At 30.0% G+C, this 15,457-nt stretch overlaps 1 long non-coding RNA gene across 2 annotated transcripts; it reads left to right on the plus strand.

The window, feature by feature from the left end:
• Positions 1 to 1,659: 1,659 nt before the first annotated feature.
• On the plus strand, positions 1,660 to 3,560 carry LOC108860446 (uncharacterized). Of its 2 annotated transcripts, XR_001950690.2 has the most exons (5): positions 1,660 to 2,004; positions 2,092 to 2,233; positions 2,627 to 2,741; positions 2,877 to 2,988; positions 3,087 to 3,559. It is a non-coding gene; the product is annotated as an uncharacterized LOC108860446 (long non-coding RNA). The 2 variants fall into 2 exon arrangements; XR_008945868.1 differs by having other exon boundaries at positions 2,877 to 3,560.
• Positions 3,561 to 15,457: the final 11,897 nt, after the last annotated feature.

A 15,457-nucleotide genomic window follows, 5' to 3' on the forward strand; every position in this document is an offset into this window, starting at 1 on the left:
TTAACAATATTCATAATGGTAAATTATTTTATATATAATGGTTCAGAAATTTATATATAAGTCCATGAATTTATCAAAAATTAATAAATATCAACTGATATGTTTTACATGAAAAATAGTAAATTGAAAATTAGGGTCTAAATATATTATTATTACATAAAAGTAAACTCAGCTACTTTATTTCGAAAGACATGTATTCGAAAAAGTGGCATATTGTCTTCAGGTGAAGAATATCATGTAAAGATATTAAAAACGAGTTGCCCAAAAAAAAAGATATTAAAAATCAGAAATGTTCACACTCACTGCATCAGAGAAATGTTATATAAAGATTTAGGAATTATCATTTACCAGAACACATAATTAATGGAAATTAATGAACAACGATTGTATACTTTTTCAACATAATACAGAAAAAAAGAAAAAAGTGACTAAACTGAAATAGTTTCTCCGCTATCATCCACAAACGTAATTATTGTGGTTGTTAGCATTTTGCAACAATTACAGAAAACACTATAAATCACTTTAAACCATTTTAAATTTCTTAAATTCAAAAGATTATTCCATCTAACGTTTACAGTTACGGACGGTTGCAGGAGAGTAAACAAAATTTTTTTTCTGAGAAAACTAAATACATATAAATATACAATTAAAATTTAAATTGAAATAATAGAAATACTATATATATATTATATTTCCATTATAAAACTTAAACAAAAATTTCTATAATTTTCTAAAGAATTTAATAGTACAATTTTATATTTATTAGAATAATATGATTTTAATATTTTATAATTATACAGATAAAAATATTGTCAATTTATTATTTAACCACTGATGTATTTGATAGTTAATCAGTCGTAATCGTAAGTATTTGGCAAATGAACTAACTTTTAACTGTTATATCAATCATACAAATCTTTTAATGATGTTTAAAACCGCAACCAACTCATCTTCGAACGTCCACAACTACTCTGTTATCGTTGCGCTTACATCAGTCAGTCCCTTAGTAATGGCAGAATTTGATTAACAAAATCCATAGAAGTTAGAGTGATTTCCAGTCAAATGAAGTAATTGAGATGTCACTTTTATCTAGTTATTGATTATGTTAATTTTTTTTTTCAAGTTTGAACTAAAAATAAATTTAAAATATAAATTTAAAACAATTTTTTAAAAAGTATTTTACAATATTTTAATATCAAAACTCATTTCAGAAAAATTGATTAAAAATATTATAACACACACAACCAGTAAACAAACAAAATTAATTACAATTATATAATAAAATTTACTTTACATTTTTTTTTATCTAAACCACACTGTTTTATTATCAAAACCGCATTATTTTTCCTATCAAAATCGTACTTATTCCACAAAATGCATGAACAACTGTTGCATTACACCGTATTTGAATTCCTGACCGCTTATTTTATCAAATCCGTAATTACTATGCGGACCCTATTTTTCTCACACATTAAATCAGATTCCTTCCAGCCTCAAAGTAAGAACATCATCCTATACATATCTTTATATATAAAGTACAGTTCTCTCATTCCTGGACCCTCCACCTAGGATGACACGTCATTAATTCGAGTCATGGCATTGTGACACGTGTCCCATTCGTTTAAATGCAGCACTTCATTAATCCTGTGAGCTGTTGGGCTTTGACCAATGCGGCCCAAATAAACAAAGTTCGTCCGTAACCTAATCCTAATGACGGGAGTTCGTCTCTCCTCTTCTTCGACATGCCGACACGGCCATCTTCATCTTTTGCAGACCGAGCATGTACTTTGTTGAAAGTGATGGGAGACGAGCTTTACGGCTGATCTCCGTGGCATAATCTGTTCGTCTTCTTTAGAGTGGATTACGCCTGAGAAGAGAAATTCGAAGCGTTTCATGATGCAATCAATCGTCGTCAGTAGTGATCATCTTAAGTGCTTAATCCCACTTTTACCACGATTCCTCATTCCATGTATCGACCCTTCCTTCCAGTCGGTCAATCTCCATGTATAAAAAGATATGCCTTATTGCCTTAATCCCGTAAACACAATTGTTTTGATTTTTCTCACAACAGTAAAAACTTTTTTTGAGCAGAGTGGCTAGCTTATCTCTCCTCCTTGATGACTTCAATGGTCGCTGTAGCACCACCGCTGTCTGCTCAGATTTTGGGATGCCAAGAATGTGAATAGAAGCGGAGAGCTTATGGAGGTCGAAATCCACTCTTCTTGACGATCAGGTACCTCTTTTGATGTTGAAAAACAAACGCCTCCCTTTCCCTTCAGGATTTATCATTTATATATAACTTTAAGATTAGAGTTCATGGTGTTCTGGAGCTGTTGCCAATCCATAGATTTAACTAATATGTGTTTCGTGGTCAAGGCCTGGCACATTAACTTAGGTTTTTTGTAATAATTAAAACACTGCAGATAAATAAACATAGATTCAAATATGAATATTCTTCTTATAAGGGTTTGACGGAAATCTATCATGGTATTGATCACGACATTGATGTAAATGGTTTTAAACTAGAGTCGCTTCCTTTCCATTTAAATTAATCTCAGAAAAATGTTGTGTTATGAATTAAACGGTGAAGATATATAATGGGCATATGTCTATTTTTATTATGCAGCTTAAAGGAGAAGTATCGAGTATTATTATGAGAGTGGTAGTTCATAAAGTTTTGCCGTCACGAAAGATGAAGAATATAGAGCTCTCACATGTAAGACGCCAACAGAAACTATAATGTGAGTTTATTCCTATCTTTTATTGTTATTTCGACGTATATCTTAATGTTCTATGTTTTCTATGTTTCTTTTGTTTTATGTTTTCCTCTGTTCTTATCAGAAAATGTATTTTTCTTTCTATTTGGGTTAATTTAGAGAGGAAGTTTAGTTTGTTTTGATCCCTGAGGAAGCTAGACAGCTTGAAAAGCAACTCAGACATACGACTAAGGAGAAGAATGAAGCTTTGGGAGGCCAAGACTCTGGGAAGGTGTTGTCTTTGAGTTTCTCTTACTGTCTATAAACCCAAGATAAGTGTTTACTATTCCATGAGTTCTTCTCCAACAAGATGAATCTCACTATGACCAGGTTAGAACTTAGGCATGGGATAGCTGCTATTTCATCCAAAGGCAAAGAAGTGAGCAAAGCTGAGACTAAAGCTGGGGAAGGAGACGTAATGTCACTGAATCCAACGTCAAACGCATGATCACCACCTAGACAGTAATACTGGCAGAAAAGTATTGTCTGATAAATTGAGCTGTCTTTCCCAATATTGAGCAGAGCCTCCTCACAAGTTATTGGCCAAGACGAAGCTGTCAAAGCCATTACCCGGGCGATCCGACGTGCATGTGACCGCACAATCACAAGTTTCATTTTCAATGTTAACGGTTTTTGTTTAAAGTTTTCTATGTACATTATGTTTTATGTAATTCTTTCATGCTGCTTGATCCTATATCTAAAACATCACACTAAGTGAACATATTTGTAAACTATGCATTTTGAAAATGTACTAATCATTTCTCATACTTTTTCTTTTCTTTTTGGTGACAGTTGAAAGTAGTTCGCCGTAATGGAATTACATCATTCAGATGGGGTTTTCTGAAAAAAAGATTCGGTTGTCTGAGTAAATAACTAAATGAAAGTAATACCTTCAAAAGTTAAAAGTAATACAGCACAAGACGTTGGTAAACGTTAGTTCTTATTATTTTCTGAAACTGTTTTAGTCATTTAAAAAAGAAGGTTTGACTTACAAACTATTTCCTGAAGACAGCTTATAAGCCTCTGGCAAAGATAAAGCATCTATTTTCCTTATGGAAGCCAAAGGTCCAGAATGTTCAAAAATTCTTCATGTGGATAGTGACGAGATGATGTTGTGGATGTCTTGATCTATCTTTTTAAACAAAGCTTCATGGGTGATGTACTGCTGGTTGTGAAATACATTATTACTCAGTTTCCAAAGATTAAAATAGGTCCTTGAGCTCTTATCTTCCTGAGAATAGGTGGTAAGTGTTCCACACTACTTAGAGCTGGACCAAGATTAAGAGCTGGTTCGTCCTTATGTGATAGCATTGTGACAATATGTTACATATTGTAAATTATCATGTGCAATACCGAGAAATTTTGTTTTTGGTCTAAATTTCAAAAACACTGAGACATCTTAAATCTATACATATGCTGATAATGAAAAACCATTTGGTCCAAGGGTGAGTAAATGATTTTATTTGACACTGAGCAAGTTCTTTTGAAACAAAACATTTTAAAACCCAGTTTTTGTTTAATCATTAAATTGGACCATACACTATACTAAATTCTAATTTTTAGTCGATCTATTTCAGAATTTTCTGTCCACCGCAAATCATTTTTAATAAAGTCCTGTAAAAGCTCCAAAAAATAAATAATTTATAACTATATAATTTTATAAATTTCTAGAATTATTCTTTAAACAATCTATTACAATTATATATTTATGAAATTAATTTTCGGTAAAATAAAAAAAAATAATTTAATTTATTGTTCGTACAAATTGTTAATTTTTTAAAACCAAATTTTATATCTTTTCCTTACACTTTTTTTTATTTACATACTAACAACTACCTAAATAAATATTAACCAACCACATAAACCTCAGGTTTTGAACATGAAAACGCTAATAACGCTAATGATCAATCAAATCATAACAAAGATAAGATATAAATCCACCTATAAAATAAAAAATGTTCCATAAAGCATGACTTATTAGTCTGCTGTTACAATAACATGTAAAAATCTAACTAATATATATAATTTTACATAATACAAATATATATTATATACACTATAACCGTTTCAATTAAATTTTAATTTACATCCCGCCCGCAGGACGGGCCGACCCTAGTACAATATATATTATTTGTGGAAACTTGAAAGATCAATGATCATCCCTACAAACATGCACACGTTATGCTTTTTTCATAATTTCTTTTTCACCTCTGCTAAAGTTAAACTTGGGACCTCTGTAAAGTTTTTCATGAAGTCTTAGAAAACTAAATCTGAAAGTTCCATCAGTTTCAACATATTCAGATCTGTTTATCAGATAAATAAAAAATAAGAAGTTTCAAAAAAAAAAATAAAAAAATAAGAGCTTTAAGGAATAAGATAATTACCAGATGAAGAAAATCCAAACATAAAGATTTACCAAAAACGATCAGATCTGTTTTGACTCCACCATTAACTTCAATATACAAGATCCTCTCCTCCACTTTGACACCTCCGACAACAACCTACGAGACTTCTTCTTCTAGTTCAGACAACTCTTCCACTTTGACAGTTTCAGAACTGAAGTTAAACCAGAGATTCAAAACATAGTTTAGAAAAAAATAAAAACTTTAATTAATCAACAAAAAGTTTCCAAATGTAGAAAAATCAGATATAGAGATTCACCAAAACATTCAGACATGTTAAGAAATATGAGAGATCAAAGAAGATTCTATTAGAAGACTTCTAGTGCGTTATATATTAGAAGACTTACGATAAGAATTTCCAAAAGTTTTCCAAAATTTAACTCATATATGAAAAATTGCATATCAAAAAACGTTCAAATGACTTCAAAAGAGAAAAGCTTTAATAATATTTCTTATGATTAAATAATAAATAAAACAGTCTTATTACATTAGCATATAAAACACCCAAAATACATATTCAAATCTTATAAATCTACATTTAAAGAAGTAGAAGATGAGAACCATGCAATAAAAAACCTCCAAAAAGGCTTTTTGATGAATAAAATTTAACATTCATTAAAAAAAAACCTCCAAAAATAAAATAATCTGTTGAAAAAGTAAAAAATTAGAGAAATGTTGGAGAGTTTTAGAGCGAAAAAATATTATATTTTTGTTGCAGCCATTTAAAAGGAAAATAAAAAATTGTTATTTTTTATATAGGGATACAAAAATTCTAATTAAGTTAAATATTTTTTATTCAAAAAACTTTATTGAAATTTTTCTAAACCCTAAATTTACTATTCGCCTAGAAAGACTTCCCCAAATTTTTTCTAGTGCATTATTTGTTAAAACATTTAAGTCACTTAAACCCTAAAATCAAATAACTAACTAAACATAAACAAACATTTCACTAAATTTAAGATCAACTTTTAATGTGTTTAGTATACACAAAACTAAATGCATATAATTCAATTTCAATTTTTTCAAAAAGAAAAGAGTTAAGATTCCAAAATCAAATTCTAAAAATACAAACAATACTATAACATATGTTACCAAACCCTAAAGAAAAAAGATTATGACTAAATATACATTCGCTCATTTATATTGAATCAATTTTACTAGATCTTAATTCAATATTTAGTGTTATATTGAAAATAATTCAATATTTAGTGCTATGTTAGAAACAATTCAATATTTACTTATAAGCAATATGCTGAAAACAATTTAATATTTAGTCATGGCTCCATGAGAAGACTTCTAGTACATCAGAATATCTTAATATAAAAACAATTCAATTTTACTAAGCACAATCGATTTAGGGTCAACTTGTAGTCTCTATTCAATCTTTACCCTTAACACATTTGCTTCCTCTTCTGCATCTTTCTCGTTGTGGATGGTGGCTCCGATAATTTTTTTAAATTGCTAAAAACGTTAATAGTGGTTCCGGTATATAAAACCTACCTGATTTTTTGACGTCTGTCTTGCGAGGAAATTAAACACAGCAAACTTCCCAAAGCTTGCTGTTTTTTTTTCCGATTAAAGTGAATCCTAGGAGTTCCCATGTCCCTAGACCTCCATATAATGTGTTTTAAGAACTTTTTGTTTCATTTTAAATGATTTTTCAAGTTTTATAAGTGATGTTTTTAGAATTTTATGTACAAAATAAATTTAATTTGATATTTAACCATTTATATTATGTTGAGTAATTTTCTATGGTTAAATTATGAGTAACTATTGTTGTGTTTAGGAGAACGAGAAAAATAAATAAAAATTTGTAATTTTTTCATCGGTGTGCAAAAATCTTAAAACCACTTATTTTGATACATAAGAAATATCAAAATAAATACATGATTTGAAATTAAGTTGACAGGAGCATCTATTAAATAAATTTTAAAAGATGCTATTCTAAAAATTTATTTTAAAATAGCACTTTTTTTGAATGAATGTAAAATTTATTCAAACAAAAACTTTGTACAACAAGTGCAACATATTTGGAACTACAAAACATTCCTAAAAGAAAAAAAACAAACTCCAACTCATCTCACCAAGCTAACTCCCTTCTACTAATAAGCAAATCTATTTTTTTTTTTGTAAAAATAGCACTCATTGACTAAATTTTCTAAAATAACAATCATTTGACATGAAAATAAAATTATTCTAACTCCTAAACCATGATCCCACCTCCACCTCCTAAATATTAAACCATAAAAAATATTTGAAATATCTTAATGTGACTATCACTTTTCCAAAATACATTAACATTTAAACTTTTTAGGATTTAGTGATTATTATTTAGAGTTTAGTATTTAGAGGTGAATTGAGTTTATAAACTTCTATAAATATTTTATAAATTATTCTTAAACCTTTATAAATAATTTAAGAGAGTTCATTTAATTTTTTTACCATATTGGGGAAATTTCAATTCTAACACAAGTTTGATAGCATTTTTCAAATTTACCTCTAATGAATGACTACTTTCATAAATGCTCTAAATTTATGATAAAACAACACTATAAGCTAACTTTTTAAAATATTTATAGAACATTTATAAACTTAATCTCAACCCTTTAATAATAAACCATAAACAATAATTAATAAAGCATAAACCCATATGTTAGTATATGATAGCAATAATTTTTTTATCCTTACTTTAAAGTTTAAACTTTAAACAAGGTGGCCGCAAAATAAAGTCTAACTTCTACTCAAAATGCAAATCAACAAAGCTCACTTACCTTTCCTTCGCAAATGACCTATTGATCTTTATAGATTTCTCTATTGAATCAGTCCAGCAGATCCTCTTAGTGCTAAAGGAATTCGAACTGTGATCAGGTCTAAAAGTGAGCATGGAAAAAAAAGTTTTTTTTGCTTCAGATTAGACAGATCATGCATGAGCTACAAACAATACAAGCAACAAGAATAATGATGGGGATTTTACCTTTTAGATACCTAGGTGTACTTCTCAATTCAAGGAAGATGAACCTAGCAAACTGTGAACCCCTCATCAAGAAAATAAAGGTGAACAATGTATTAAGCCCAACAGCTATAGCTTTCATATTTTTTTTTATCGGCTATCCATCTATACTAGATCAAGTGGTGTCAGACGTGCCGATTCTCCGGGGAGCTTCTTCGTCTGACCAGGTCTGATCTATATGGGAAAACGTGTATCCTCCGTTACGTGCCTCTTTTGCTAGTGCGTCTGCTCGACCATTCCGATTCCTATATGAGTCAGGCTCACAACCACAAAATCTCCTTGTAGTCTCTGAAAGTCCTCTATCTCTGTTGCAAAAGATGGCCAGTCCATCGGGTTCAAAGTCATATCGACTAGGTCCGAACAGTCCGTCTCGAAACGTATGGAGATTACTCTCCTTTCTCGCAGACATGCAGCTGTCCAAAGTAAGCTTTCCATTTCAGCATGCAGGGCCGAGAGGCTCCTGTTACATGCCTGTAAGCCAAATACTTCATAGTCCATATGGTCCTTTAGACTCCACTCTAGGCTACTAACTCTGCCATTATTGATCCATGAAGCATCAATTTGGCAGATTGGGATTTGGGGTATCCTCAGGGACCCTACCTCATTCTCTATAGTAGAGGAGGTGTCAAGATCCTCGGTCTCGTCCTCTCTCTCATTTGCCTTTCTCCAGCATTCCGCCTCAAGGGAGACATGTTAGAGCGTGTCCATAGGAGAAATGACTTTCCCAACCTATATAAATGCAAAAAGTTAAAATTATAGTTTCTTTTAACTATAGTTTTAACCAAAACCCTAGCCTTCAAAATATATATTAAATTATAATTTTCAACTAATAAAAAATTAAATAAATAAACATTATATTATTACTAATCATATTATATTAATAATTATTATATTTTTATCACAATAGTATGTTTTTATATTTTTTATAATGTTATAATATATTTATATTAGTAATTTATTATTAAATCGCTGCAATATCTCATATCAACGACTCAAATACCAAAACCCTAGCCTTCAAGAGAGATTTTTTTTTTTATAGTTTCAAGCCGATGGCAGGAGGCTTTTATAGCTCTGTCATCGGCTTGTTGATTCGTTTTGCTTCTCTTTCTTTGATCTGATTTACTTTTGGTTATTTATTTTATTCGATCTCCAATTTATTTTAAATCTGGCAAAGTTTTTTATTGTTCTTTTGTATATTTCTTCCAATAGATTTGGAAAGACAAAAGTTTCAGTTCAATTGAACCGTTTAGAAAAAGTAATTGATAGATCTACTGTGGATGGTGGCGACAGGTCTTACCAGTTTCAATCGTTGATGGTTCCTCATGTGATGGTGATCGAGTTCTTGCTGCAAACTATGGTACTTCAAAAAGCAGTATCAAATTCTATGAAACGGTAATCTCTTTGACTCTATTATCAGCAATAGAACAATATAAAGAGTTGTCTTGTCTCAGTGGCTCTTACCGGAGTATTAAAAAGAGAATGAAAATCGTTCTCAATTCAGTCTAAAGTGTTGGATTAATACGAAGATAATCTTCCTTGAAATTCAGCTATTCCAAAAGCAAATATTGAATTTTTATGTGAAAATCTTTAGTCATCCATACATAATATGTGTTTTATCTTATTTTGAATCTCTACTGGTATATCTTTTTCTATTTTTGTTTTGATAGTTCTCAATGTTTAGAACTATTTGTCTTAAATGCTTAATGATAAAATCCAGCGTTAAAAAAAAAGTTTATTTTAACTATGTGGGTTATGTAATGGACTAAACCCAGCAACTATAGCTTTTTGACTTAAAACTTTTTTATTCTTTTGCATTTATATATGAAAGCCTAAGAAAATTATATTATATATGTTTCATTCGTTTAGACTGCCTAATAAATAATAAGTGTTATACGACTTATCATACTATTTTTTTTGTCAAAGATACGAGCCACATCCTATTTTCAACGCATGAACCTGGTCCAGTCACTATAAAAGATATTATGAAAGATACAAAACGGATAATACATGTATAAAACTATAAGATTATTATTTATATACTGGAAGATGACTCAGCTTTACGAAACCGTGTTGCAAGCTAGTGGAATCAGGTGGAATATGCTTTCGTCCTAAACATTTTCGATGGTAGAAGCAGGGCCGGTTTTAGGCAAAGGTGGATGAAATATTGATCTTATATTCTCAAAATTTTGAAAAAATTACATAGATATTAGTTTCAACAAAATATTTTAAACTCTCAAATTTGTAAAAAATAATAATAACTAAAATCTTTAATAAATTGTTTTTGCCTGGACAAAAAATGAGGTTTGGTTCGGATTTGGATCTTATCAATTATATTAGTGTATCCCATATCTCTAGAATAAAAAAATTGAAATCAAACCGAAATCGAACTAAGAACCAAATGGATATCCAAATTTCTATAATATAGTTTATATATTTATAAATATTAAATATATCTAGTTTTAAGATAGTAAATAATTCAAATATATTATTTATAAGTCAAATTCCAAAAACGAAATTTTAGAATAATTTTTATCCAAAATATTTAAAATTAACTGAATTATCCGAATTTTTATCTCAAATCCCAAAAACTGATATTTAATTTAAAAATCATGGGTATTTACTTTTTTGATTCAAATTTAGTCAAATTTTGATCAAAATAGTTTAAATTTAACTGAACAACCAGAACCAAATCGGAACCGAATGCGAAATTATCTCGGATATAAGTCGGTTCTTCGCTTTGTTATCCAAACTGCACCAAAATAACTGAACCAAAATTTCAAAATACCCTAACAGATCCTTAAGGCTAAAGTCGCCTTTAGACCCCTCAATATCAGGGACCGACTCTGAGTGAAAAACCTATACATAAGCATCTTCATGGTGTCAGCCTATACATAAGCATTTGAATTTTAATTATCTTAGTCTTAAGAAATCAATGCAGCCTCATTATTTAACACAACAAGGCCATTATAATATTTTGGTCAGCTTGATGTCATTTAGGTTTACCCTAAAATATGTTCTGGTTTAGTGATTCTTCCAAGAAACAAATATTCCCAATTTGTAAATGTGGACCAATGATGTTTCATAAATTAATCTTATATATAGTTACCCACATTTCCTAACTATATAATACTTTGTAAGTTACATATTATTATTATTTGATGTCATATATGTTTTTAACCAAGCCAAAGAGATCAAACCTCTCCAAATCACTTTTTCATTTTTTTCACTTCACCAAATAAACCAAATTCAAAGATAACCAAAACTCTTAAGTTTTTTTTTTGTTTCTCTTTGATGCCTTCCTAATTGTATCGTCTTCCTGCTATAACATTTTGTGACCATATCATCAGTCTATGCTTTAACATTCGTTTTTTTCTAAAACAAATATTTAGATAAACAGATAAAACAACAAGATTATTTTTAAGGAAAAATTTGAATAATGTATAACCAAAAATTTGGAACAAATGTATGATACACATGGGAATATGATGTCTATTTTGAAGCAAGACAGAAATATTTTCAAAGATTGCTGAAGTTTTATACTCTGTAGCACACATTTAAAAAATCTTTGGTGTTTATGTCTTAGCATGACTCAAAAATCTTTGAAGACTTCCGCACAAAGTAGACCTTTGTTTTGAATGTTGTAGGAAAACTTCCACTGCCATTGTGGTTTGCAACTCAACTCCCTAGGAAAGATAAAGCCATGCCATTATTGCCTCTTATAAATTCTTAAAAGTCTTTATTATTGTTTTCTTCTTCTAAATTTGAGTTTGGTGACCAGAAATTAAAACCAATTATGTGAAAAAATTTCCGTTCGTTTAGGTCAATGAAACGAAAATAAAATATAATAAATAGAATATCCTCTTTTGTTCTTATGCATTTTTCCTTTTTGTTTTTAAAGTATATATATTTTAGATTAGATTATGTATTGTAACTAAAAAAATAGATTGATGTCAATTTTTTATTAAATTGAAAATAAATTATTGATTAGTTTTCATAGGTTATATTAATATATTCTTTTAAAATGAAGAGGATGGAAATGTAGAATACCTAATAATTTTAAAATAATTATAATTATGATTACGTATCATCAAGTTTTTAGACAACTTCACTTAATGAGATAGTTTCACGAGAAAAGAAGTAACATTTTATTTATATAGATATTAATTTTCTACGCCAAATAATTTACATAATCTATTTTGATTTTTCAATATTTCATAGTAATACCCACGAAGTGGAGAATCCCAGGATTATCAAAAAAAAAAATTCATAGTAATTTAAGCAAAAAACATTCAATAGTAATGATTCAACACATGGCAGAGTCTATGGACCAACGCGTAAATTATGGCCAGCAACCAGTAATTGAGTCCGAGATTAAAAATATCGAATGCATTAGCAATACACTCATGATATGAGTCATATGATTGTAATAAAATTATAGCCTCGAGACACTGTTGGAGGCTCGTGGAATTCTTTTTTTTTTACCAAAGAAAATCATATGGAAGAAGCTTCAGGTAAACATTTCCAATGGTGTAAGCATGCATATACATAAGCAATTTCATCCTTTTCTCTTCTTGGTAAACATCAAATTAAACAAATTGTTAAATTTAATCCACCATCAGAATTTCAAAGTAATGCATAAGAGAGTCTAAAAATTAACAAACGTTGCTGGTTCTACGCGTATGGACATTATGTCATTATCGATGATGTTCGCTACGACGCTATCGTTGATTATTTCCTAATGAGATTGTGGAGCTTACTGCTGAGGTGAGAGTTCCAATAGTTTTTAGTTTAGTTACAAGAAAAAACGTTGTGCATAGTATATTATACCTTTGTATCACAGATAATTCCACTGTTGGTACGGGAAAGCAAGCAACAACATACTTTTGTTTTACCAAAAAAAAAAAAAAACAACTACATACTTTTGTTGTTTAGGGGACAAGAAGTAAACACAATGCGTATGTATATGCTTACAAAATAAACTATTTTTAAAAAAACTCATGTTGTTAGCATCAGTGTCAACCGTGACACCAAGCATTAGAAGATCGAGCTTACGGCCCAAAATATTATTTGTTGACCCCAAAACAATAAAAATATCATATTGATTTAATATAGTATAACCTCTATAAATTAATATTCTATAAATTAATATACATTAAAAACTTCTATAAAATAATATAATTTTATAGTTCCAAACTGAGTTTTTGGTTCAATTAGTATATCGATAAATTAATAATTTCTATAAACTAATAAAAATATAGTATTGGTGTAGTCTTACTATTATTAATTTATAGAGGTTTTACTGTATATTACATAAATGTCAGGTTGGTAAACATAAATTCAATTAACAACGGTCGATGATCTAAAATGCAAAGGTACTATCGCTTTAGGGCAATTCAGAATAGAAAAGCTTAGTTCATCATATATTTGATATCTTGTGTGTTTTCATAGATTTAGTCATCCATTTAGCATGCATTTCGATCATATAGATTAGTTTATAGGCATTATTAGATTGCATTTATATTGTATATGTCTTTATTAGGCATCGGAGTATTCTTATGGCGTTTTGGAGATGTTTGGAGTCATTTTGATAAATAAAAAAATGATCATCGAACGAACTGAGTATTGTAGCGAGTAGACCAAAGCATGTCGATGTGGCTGCTGTAAACCGGACTAGTCCAAAAGCGAGGTCATCTTGCGACAAGGCAAAGCTGCAGCATATATGACATGTACGTCCAAACTCCATCGAAGGACCCAAGTCGTAGAGTGAGCATTATACATCGAGGAAGAGGTGTCGTTGCACCATGGGCAAGCAATGTAGTGGGTGTATTGAGCATCTTACTAAACCCACTCTACAAAAGACATCATCATCCAAGCATGATAGGGTTACAAGTAGTGGAGCGAGTTCATGGGAGCGGGGTGTCGTCACTATAACTCGGAAGCACCATAGACCGAGTGTTCAGAGTGGTCAGTTGTACTCCCTCTACATAGGAAAATATCACTTAGATTTAGTTCACGAAGCAAGTGCCAAAGCGACTATACCGTGAGGGTTGAATACATAGCTGAAATCGGGACGCACCTTGGAGCGGTATGCACAGAGATGAAGAAGCTGCTTCAAGACTTAGTAGGATGGAACTCGGACGTCAAGAATCACAGCGGTCGAATAAAGCGGGCTAGTGAGGTCGTTGTGATCGCATTGCAATTTGGATCGGGTGTCCGGAGCAAGCTGGATGACGATGCCGCTCCCACACTTTTTCTTGATCGATTTTTGTATCATGTATGGGGGCATATCCAGATTTGTTTAATTGGTCCACTCATTTTAGGAGTACTATAAAAATATTTTATACTTAAAAGTTGTCACTTTCTGATTTTCTTTAAAATACATTGCTACTTTGGTAAAAACTTGAGTCTTTAGTGATCTAATCTTTCTTTCTTAAGAATCTGAGTTTATTTCATTTTTTTAATATGATTAGTCTTGAATCTATCATGGCTTTAAGGTTAAATATTGTCATTAATGAGTATACTTTTTTGGATTCATAGGTTATGATGATTAGAGTTATTAAGTGAAGATCTAGAATATTTAGTGTTAGATATATTTTTTTCTCGTTTATTGAGTGTGATTAATGATAGATAGTCTTGATCTCCTTAATAGATTATTAGACATTTTATGTCCAGAAAGTATTTGATGAAATATTTAAATCAGCTCAATTTTTTCTCTGCTTATCTTACCAATGAGAATTGATGTTAAAGTTATTAGATAGTTATTGGACCTTTTTAAATGGTTGCTTGATTGAATTAAACCAATAGAAATTGATGTTTGATGATTGATTGCAAATGAATTCTTATTTTGGAAAACAACTTGTTTAAATTATTGATCTAAGTTTAAGGAAGTCAATTTGATTGAAAGCTTACCATTCTAGATTTAATTTACTCATTTGAAATTAAATGTCTAACCCATGAATCATTTTTTTCTTATTAATTGAGATTTTTAGTTATTATTCTTATCTTATTTTAGTTATTTGATTCGCATTATTTCACTAACTTGATAGCATTTAGATTAAGTATTAGTTTTCATTCTCATTATTTTAAAATAATTTAGGATTGTATTTGCATCTTTCTATTTCTATACTACTTTGATAATAGGATGTAAATTTTTTTTATCGATATTCAATTAGGCACTATATTATTATTTTTGACAAAGAAACATATTATTGACAGAAATCAGTTTTAGATATTACTGAAAGAACGATAAATGAAAAAAATCAGTTTAAGAAAAAAAAGATATTATTGAC

The sequence above is a fragment of the Raphanus sativus genome, chromosome 5 (assembly GCF_000801105.2).
Source record: "Raphanus sativus cultivar WK10039 chromosome 5, ASM80110v3, whole genome shotgun sequence".
NCBI classification, from domain to species: domain Eukaryota; kingdom Viridiplantae; phylum Streptophyta; class Magnoliopsida; order Brassicales; family Brassicaceae; genus Raphanus; species Raphanus sativus.